At 39.8% G+C, this 10,037-nt stretch overlaps 1 pseudogene; it reads right to left on the bottom strand.

Annotated features, from left to right (window-relative positions):
- Positions 1-244: 244 nt before the first annotated feature.
- The window catches only part of LOC121041378 (transcription factor BTF3-like), a 71,837-nt pseudogene continuing 62,044 nt past the window's right edge, over positions 245-10,037 (bottom strand).

The following is a 10,037-nucleotide window of genomic DNA, read 5'->3' as shown; positions in this document are numbered from 1 at the left end:
TATATAATCACAATGGAATATTACTCAGCTATCAAAAAAGAATTAAATCTTGTCATTTGCAGTGAGGTGGAGGGAGCTAGAGTGTATTATGCTAAGCGAAAACAGTGAAAGACGTATCATATGATTTCACTCATATGTGGAATTTAAGAAACAAAATAGATGAACATATGGTGGGGGAAGAAAGAAGAGAGAAGGAAACAAACCATAAGAGACTCTTAAAAAAATTTTTTTTAACTAGGCAAAGAACTTTATTAACCTTGTTTCAAACTTTATTCCCAGCCTTCTTCAGCTTAATTAGCTGCAAAGAATGAATTGTGTATAAGCAAAAACTGAAAAGAGCTGCAGTGTCCAAGGGGCATGGGCTTAAAAATATCAGAAATCTAGATTTTATCAGACCCATGAAGAAAATTTTTAAAAAGCAGTCATAATATAAAATACCAGCTCCCTGTAACTTCTTCAAGTTATATCTTCTTCAGAAGTTGACTCAATTCAGTTGGCTTCATTCTTGGAAGCTTCATCAAAATTCTCCACAAGATCTGGAACTTCATCATCATCGTCCTCTCTGGTAGCTAGTGGTGCCTTTCCATCCACAGATTGGGCAGAGCTTCGGCCAGTCTTCTTAAACTAGTCAGACCACCTGCACCAAGGAGGTTTAAGATACCGGGTAGCATTTCTGTCAGCTGCTTTGTCTCAGCACGGCCTGTTCGCTGCCTGGGATGCCTGAACTTTACGGTTGTTAAAGTGGGTCACTGTTCCTTGGTTTGTGAACACATTTGCTTCTTCAACACCAGAGATATTGTTTACCCCTAACTTCTTTAAGGAGAAATAAAGTTTTTTTATCATCTGCTGTAGCTGTTTTATGAACCACTTTCTTCTTTCCGTGAGCAGTTCCTTTCCCACCAGCGTGCACTTGTGCTTGCAAGTTTGGCGAGTTTCTCCTGGGTCGTGATAGTTTCTTTCACCTGCTTGGAGTGGAAATGGGACCGTGCATGGGGGACTAGGGTTGGTGCTCAGGGAATCTTGGGTGGACCAGCTGAGATTAGGCACACACACGCTGGGACACAAAGATGGCAGCTAGAGGGAGCTAAAAATTTTTTAATGTTTATTTATTCTTGAGAGAGGGAGGAAGGGAGGGAGGGAGGGAGAGAGAGAGAGAGAGAGCAAGCGAGCACGAGAAGGGGAAGGGCAGAGAGAGAGAGGGAGACACAGAATCTGAAGCAGGCTCGTGTCTGTGACCTGTCAGCACAGAGCCCAAAGCGGGGCTCGAACTCACAAACCATGAGATCATGACCTGAGCTGAAGTCAGGTGTTTAACTGACTGAGCCACCCAGGCACCCCAAACCATTAGAGACTCTTAACAATGTAGAACAAACTGAGGGGTGATGGAAGGAGGTGGACAGGGGATGGACTAAATGGATGATGGTTATTAAGGAGGGTGTTTGTTATGATGAGCACTAGATGTTGTATATAAGTGGTGAATTACTGAATTCTACTCCTGAAACCAATATTGTACTCTATGTTAACTAATTAGAATTTAAATAACACTATGAAAAGACCAAAAAAAAAAAAAAAAAAAAAAAGAAATGAACTTAGCAGGCATATGGGTTTGTATGTCCATAAACAACTTAGTACTCAGATAAGATAAGAATATTTACAGTCTTTGCCCTTGCCTGACCTCTAAAAAGAGTCCGGTCTCTTAATTTTGGTGCCCTCTTCACCACTGTGTCCAGGCTCTATGGCATTGGTTCTCAAAATATGGACGAGGGAGGACGTCCGTGCGGGCAATGGAGCAGTGACAAATGCATTAAATAATAAATCCCTCTCTTCCTATCTTTATGAGACAATCTGATTTAGGCAATGTAAATAATTTCAAATGGTACTTCTCAGAAAATAATGTGGCCCAGAAAATATATTACTAAATAGCAGATGGACAAAATGATTTCATCCCTTCAATACTGTGGTAGACAGTGTTTACCCAAAGTGGATGCACCAATCTTTCCCTTCCCAAATGCTGCTTGTTGTGTAATATGACTGAGACTCCACCCACTGAGAGATGGGTCTAAGATCTCTTCTAGTGGGTTTGGGAAGGCTTGTGATCACAGTGGAGGTGACACTACATGACTTCTGAAGGTTGGCCCTAAAAGGCAATGCAGCTTCTGACAGGTTGTCTTGGGGCACTTGCTTTTCGATTTGCCACCATGCTATAAGGATGCCACGGAGCCCCATGGAGAGGCCAAGTGTAGATGTACCAGTTGGCAACCTCTGTGTAGTCTCTGCAAACATCAACATCAACTGCCAGAAGCCTTCAGATGGTTCCACACCCTACCCACTGTGTTGCCTCCAGCTTTCAAGCTTTTGTAGCCAAGCTCCAGACACCATAATGTGAAGACACACTAACTCCTCTACACTCCCTCTCAAATTACTGACCCACCAAAGCATAAGCATAAAGAAATGGGTGCTATTTTATGCCACAAGTTTGGGGTGGTTTGCTACATAGCAATAACAAGGAGAATAAGTATCCTTCCTCATCTTTAAAGATAAAACCACAGCCTTCTTTGTGTGCTCTCATAGCAGTTTTTACTCACCTCTGTGAAAGCAAGTATGATTTTATTCCACCAGTAATTACATTTCTATCTGCCTGCCATCAGTTTCCGAGCTTGGCAAGGACAGAGACTTTGCTTATTGATTTCTGTCGTCCCAAAGCATTTGTTGTAGAAATGAATGAATGAATGATTGAAATAGCCTAGAGAACACCACACTTTTGACTTCAATTTCATCATCCCAAACATGGAGGAAGCTGATAAGTTTTAAAGCTACTGTGTTTGTGAAGAGTCATTACATATGAATCAATACACATGCAATCAATACACCTTCAGAGGCTAAGCTAGAAGCATAGAAATGGAAAACAAGAACACTCATAGTTCTGGTGGCAGAGGTTGGCTGTGCGCCTCCCACATCCCTCTGAACCTTGGGTCCCTCACATACATGCCTACCACATTCTATTACAGGTATCTACAACTCTCCACCTAAAAGACTTGCTCTCAGCTCCTGAGCAGGGCAGGCCAGGCATGCTGGGAGAATTAAAGCCCTGGAAACAGACCTCAGCCAATGATGGATATGAGTTGGAGGATAAATACCCTCTGGTTCCATATACTCTGAGTTGGTATTTTTAGAGCTTATTCTACAATGTTCTTTAGAATTCCCAGGCAGGGATGAGCCCCAGAAACCTTTGTAATAATGCATTCTTCTCTTTCCACTTTTATTCCCTCAATCCCCTGCTGATACTCTTGGGATTGCCTTTGAAATAAACTATTGGCTTTCAAATCTACCCAGGGTCTGCTTCTGGGGAAAACTCAAACTCATCAGCACTCTAAGCAACACAGACCAAGTCTCATTGACAAAAACAACAAGAAGAGGGTATGGACAGATAAAATTCACCCAGCAAGTTACAATTCCTTCCAGTGGATTTCAACAAATGACTCCAATAAAAATTTCCATGTGCTGTTGATTAAAGATAATCAACTCAAGATTCAGGCCACAACAAACTATAATAGACAAAGGGCTCATTTATACATTAGTCAGGACATTTGGGCTGCAAGTGACAGAAAACGAACACAGACTGGCTCAAGCAAAACAGGAATTCACTAATTTGTGTAACTAAAGTGCCATGGGAAGAGGAAGGTCTTCAGCAGTGGTGGACCCATATCAATATTACCAAAAATCTGTTTACTAACACACAGCTCTGCTTTCTTCTTGGTTGTTTTTTTACCATTTGGTAACCTCTTTAAAAACAGTGGGAAGAGGCAACTTCAGATTTACATTCCATTCACTAAGTAACACCAGCAGAAACAGAGATGCTCTTTCTCAATAGTTTCATGCAAAGTCTTTGGCTTGGCTTTAATTTCTGAACTGACAGCTGTGGTCAGGACATTGGAATATGTCACTGGGCAGACTAGATCTGTGACCTCTGTGCAGTGGGGGATGATGCCATGGTGACTCACACCCAAACCATGCAGGCTGGCAGTAGCTCAGGAGTGGTTCCTTAAAGGAAATTCACAGTCGGAAGGGGAAGGGATACTACACAGAGAAGCATGACCCCCTGTAACACTAAAACGGACTTGTTGTTTTAAAAAGGAGAAGGGGTGCCCGGACAGGGGCGCCTGGCTGGCTCAGTCAGAAAGAACATGCAACTCTTGATCTCGGCGTTGTGAGTTCAAGCCCCATGTTGGGTGTAGACATTACTTAGATAGATAGATAAAATTTTAAAAATGAGAAAGTACAGACAAGGAAAAACAAATAAACTGAACTTTTCAGTTACTCAAGGCATAAAAAGCCCATCTTTTGGGAAAGCCAATTTCTCTGATTTATAACTGAAAAAAGTTGTGGCTGATTATGTATACAAATAAAGAGTGCTCCATGTGAGATGAAATAAGCACATTCTAACCTGTCCTTCTGTTTTTAAATGTAGGTTTCATTATTATTCAGTTATGGTGAGGCCAACAGATTAGGAGATGACCGTTATTGACATGAGAGATTTTTACTCACAGTTTCCAAGAGGAGGGTCATACCATTCCATGAGGGGCCACATGGGGGAGCACCTGGGATGGTCAGGAGGCAGAGGCAGAGGCAGCAGGGAAAACTGGGCAAGAAGATTTACTCTAGTTTCTGTGGGAAGGAACATGAGGGTCAAGGTAAGCAGGTATGGAATTGGCTAGTTTGAAAAATTTCACGAGGCTCTAGGGTATAGGGGCTGTCCTGAGTTGTCTGGTGTCTGGCTCCGGGGTGATTACAGCAGGTGGATCCGGTAGCCCAAAGCGTTAGACTTCAGTAAAGGAGGTGGTTGGGGGTATGGGGTTGGACTCTTTAATTTGTATATAAAAAGTGTGCTCCCAGGTGAACTGTTGAAAATCTCTAAGAATTAGCTAATCCTGAGAGGTGCAGTCCCTCCCCAGTTAGCAAGACCCTAGATACCAGAACATAAAGAATAGGAAATATAGTTAATACACTTTTTCACTGAATGCAGCTATACAACCTAGAGAGATAGCATCAATCAGCCATTTGAGGACTCTGAAAAGGAAGTAGTAGCAAGTGGGCTGGAAAAGAAGACCAGAATTTGAAGAACCATCAAACCGGAGTTTACTCTTTTTCTCTTTCTAGTGTCTACTGGCCTGAACTCAGCACAGTCTAAAACCTGGGAGTGAACACAGAGAGCTCAAGGAAAAGCCCTTTAATTCTGGCTTGAAGACAGAGAAAGAGGTTTCCTGATACTTAGAAAGGGGGGAGGAAATGACTTATTTTCTTTTTCTCATTCCTTCTTGTCTTTTTTCTATTCTCCTGTACCTCACCCCACAAGCAGTCTTGGCATACTAATGGTGCTGCTGTCAGAGGCAGCACTGGAGGCCTCCAGGAGCCTAAAACTCTGAGGAAGGGAACTTCTTCTCCAACAGGAGGACCTGTGGTCCCCAGAGATAAGGCAAACTCCTGTGGCTTTCTTACCCTAAAACTTGGCTCCAGATGTGAGCACAGTTAGGGGTTGTGCATGCCAGAGTGGGGTAAATAAAACCCCAGTTTTCTGTTCAAATCAGCAAAAAGAGGTGTTCAGGGAGCTGAAAAGGGTCAGAGACAGCCAAGAGAGAGGAGAAAGTTGCTCATGGACTCCTAGGCTAACCTCTGAGCTATGCATTCCTGATTGTGACCTAACCAACATACAGAGACTTTGGAACTGAGCTATGGAACAGACTATACCCAAGTCCCAGGCTGAGCCCTGGGTGGTGAACATCTGGAACAGATCTAAATAGCACTGCAAAAGGATTTGAAAACCGAATTGACCTTGAAACCACAACCCACAAAAAACTGGTTGGAAATTGAGGACCGAACCCAACTGGGTTGATTAACTGCTAAAACAAAAACATCAACACTCTTCATAGGATTTAAGTAAGATTCAGAGTCTCATAATATTTAAAATGTCCAGGATACAAACCAAAATTACTCTGAATCCAGAGAATCAGGGAAATTTCGAATCACACGGGAAAAGATGCCAATGCTGAGATAACACAGAGGTTAGAAATATTTGAAAAAAGGCTTTAAAGCAGCTGTTAAAGAAATGCTCCAACATTCCATCAGGAATCCTGGGCACTCCTGAAATAAATGGAAAAATAGAAAGTCTCAGAAAGAGAAAAGAAGATATAAAGAACCAACCAAATAAAAATTCTTAGAACTGGAAAATACAATAACCGAAACAAACTCACTGGCTGAGTTCATCAGCAGAATGGAAATGACAGAGAAGTCAGCGAACATGAAGATAGATTAGGAGACAGTATATAAGTTGAACAAGAGACAGAAAAAAGATAGAAAAATAAACAGATCCTAAGGAACCTGTGGACAATCCCAGAAGGTCTAACATTCCCATCATTATGTCTGAGAAGTGGGAAAGAATGAAGAAAACATATCTGAAGAATAACAACCTGAAAACTTCCTGAATGTGGCAAAAGGCAGAAATCTTTAGTCAAGAAGCTCAGAAAACCTCAAATAACATAAATCTAAACAAATCCCCCCTCCACACACACATAATCATAAAACTCCTGAAAACTAAAGAAAAAGAAAAAATGTTGAAAGCAAACAGAGAACAATGGACACACTACCGATAGTTATCCTATAGGAGAACAAGAATAGAAGTGGTTGCAGAATACTCATGAGAAACCAGAGTCTGGAATGAAGTATAACAATATACTTAAAGTGCAGAAGGAAAACAAATGTCAAGTCAGAATTCTATTCTACTGGAAACAGCCTTGGGAACAAGGTGAAATAAGGACATTCTCAGGTGGAAAAAAAAAAAAAAAAACTAAGAGAATTCATTTCCAGCAGACCTGTTCTAAAGGAATTTCCAAGTAGTTTCTTCAGACAGAGGCAAATTATATCTGAAGGAAACCTGGAACATCAAGAATGAGGAAAGAGAAATGGAAATAGTAAATTTCTGTGTAAACATAACAGGACTTTTCTCCCATGAGTTTCTTAAAGTGTGGTTGATAGTTGAAAGCAAAAATTATAACACTGTCTGATGGAGTTTTCACTGTATGTAAATAACAAAAAAATATCATAACAAAAAAACCATATCTACTGGTAAGGTTTCTTTTTTTTAATAATTTAAAAAAAATTTTTTTTTCAACGTTTATTTATTTTTGGGACAGAGAGAGACAGAGCATGAACGGGGGAAGGGCAGAGAGAGAGGGAGACACAGAATCGGAAACAGGCTCCAGGCTCTGAGCCATCAGCCCAGAGCCTGACGCGGGGCTCGAACTCCCGGACCGCGAGATCGTGACCTGGCTGAAGTCGGACGCTTAACCGACTGCGCCACCCAGGCGCCCCTCTACTGGTAAGGTTTCTATATTCAACCTGAAATGCTAAGATACTTAAAAGTGAAAAGTTATATATATTGTAAACTCTACAGCAATCATTAAAATTACTCTACAAAGAGATACAATCATAAAAACAGAATACTTATATCCAAAGTATGCTCTCAGACCATAATGGGCTTTATCTTGAGTTATGTCAGGTTAGTTCAATATTTGAAAGTCAATGTATTATTCATTGTCAAAAAAAGAAAAAGTACAAGATCATACCAATTAATACAGTACAAGCATTTCACAAAATTCAATGTTAATTCATAATTAAAAACTCTCAGCAAACTACAAAAAGAAGGGACTTTTGTCAGCCCAATAAGGGACATCATTGAAAAATCTACAGGAGGGGCACCTGGGTGGCTCAGTTGGTTAAGCATCTGACTTCAGCTCAGGTCATGATCTCACTGTCCGTGAGTTCGAGCCCCACGTCAGGCTCTGGGCTGATGGCTCAGAGCCTGGAGCCTGCTTCCAATTCTGTGTCTCCCTCTCTCTCTACCCCTCCCCCGTTCATGCTCTGTCTCTCTCTGTCCCAAAAATAAATAAACATTAAAAAAAAAAGAAAAATCTACAGGAAACATTACACTTAATGATAAAAGATTGAATACTTTCCTCCGAAGAATGGGAACAAGGCGGACTTCCTCTACTTCCCTTCCTATTTGACACCATACTGGAATGGTGCAACTAAACTATCCAGTGCAAGTAAATAAAAAACAAAAAACAAAAAAAAAAAGGAAAATAAACAAATAAAAGTCATCCAATTTGGAAAAGAAGAAATAAAGACAAGATGAATTTACTACCTAAATGTTAAAAAAGGATTATATTTCTATGTAACAGCAAAAAGGAATTGGAAATCAAATATTTCTAAATGCTTTTTACAGTAGCTCAGGGGTGCCTAGATGGCTTAGTAGGTTAAGCATCTGACTTCGGCTCAGGTCATGATCTCATGGTTCATGGGTTCGAGCCCCACATTGGGCTCTGTGCTGACAGCTCAGAGCTTGGAGCCTGCTTCAGATTCTGTGTCTCCCTCTCTCTCTGCCCCTCCCCTGTTCATGCTCTCTTTCTCTCTCTCTCTCTCTCTCTCTCAAAAATAAAGAAACATTAAAAAAATTGAAATATAGAATAAAAGAGCTCAAAAGTGGAAATACTTAAATATAAATCCAATAAAACATGCAAAGGATCTGTGTGCTGAAAACTACAAAATGTTGATGAAAGAAATCAAAGAGGACCTCAATAAATGCAAAGACATACCATGTTCATAGACTGGCAAATAACAAGTAAAGATGTCAAATCTCCCCAAATTTATTTATACATTTAACATAATCTCAATCAAATTCCCAACAGGATTTTTTGTAGAGATATAAGTTGATCCTAAACAGATATAAAAATGCAAAGGAACAAAAATAGCCAAAATGATTTTGAAAAAGAAGAACAGAGTTGGAGAAATCACACTTTTCAATTTTAACTTTTCTATAAAGCTTCAGTAATTGGGATCAAGATAGGATAGTATTGGCAAAAAAAATGTAGATCAATGGGACAGAAGAGACTCTGAAAATAGACCTGAGGCTATGGCCAGCCAACTGATGTCATTTTAATTGAAGTTTAATTCAAATACAATGAAATGCATAGACCTGAAGTGTGCAAACTGAAGAGAATGACCAAGTCATATACACACATAATACACACCCAATAAAAAATATTTCCATATCCATTACTCTAGAAAGTTTCCCTGCACTAAATTTATCAATTGAGTCTGTGCTAAAAGTGCAGAGGCAATTGAATAGAAGGTTGTTTTTTTAATAAATGGTGTTGAAACATTTGGACTTCATATGTGAAAAAATGAATTCCAATATAAATCTCATGTCTTATACCAAAATTAACTCAAATGAAATTACATATCTATGATTCTGTTTTAAGAAAGAGAAAGCATGTGAACAGGGGGATCAAAGGGGGGGGAGAGAGAGAGAGAGAGAGAGAGAGAGAGAGAGAGAGAGAATCTTAAACAGGTTCCACACTCAGCATGTATGTAGCCTGATGGAGGGCTTGATCCCATAACCATGAGATCATGATGTGAGCCGAAATCAAGGGTCAGACAGTCAACCAACTGAGCCACTCAGGTGCCCCACAAAATCATATATTTAAACTTAAGACAGAAAATTATCAAACTTTTAGAAGAAAACATAGGGGAAAATCTTTATGATTCATAACAGAAAAAGAATACACTGGGCTTCATCAGAATTAATAATTTGTTCCAGGAAAGACACTGTTAAAATAATGAAAAGGCAAGCTACAAAGTAGGAGAAAATATTTACATACCACATACCAAAGACTTGTATCCAGAATATATTAAGAACTCACAAAACTCAACAGTAAGAGAACAAACAATCCAGTTTTTAAATGAGCAAAAGATTTGAACAGACAGAGGAAATACGCATGACAAAAAAGCACATAACAAGATGTTCAACATCCTTAGCCATTAGGGAAATGCAAATTAAAAACATCATGAGCCTGTGTCTCCCTCTTTCTGACCCTCTCCCGCTCATGTGCTTTCTCTCTTCAAAAAAAATGAACATTAAAAAAATTTTTAATAAAAAACAAAAAAAAAAAAACATGATGAAATGCTACTAACCACCTATTAGA

This window comes from Herpailurus yagouaroundi, unplaced genomic scaffold (assembly GCF_014898765.1).
Source record: "Herpailurus yagouaroundi ecotype Mexico unplaced genomic scaffold, PumYag 183, whole genome shotgun sequence".
NCBI classification, from domain to species: Eukaryota; Metazoa; Chordata; class Mammalia; order Carnivora; family Felidae; genus Herpailurus; species Herpailurus yagouaroundi.
Note: the sequence above shows the minus strand (reverse complement) of the source record. Positions and strands in the feature narration are given on the sequence as shown.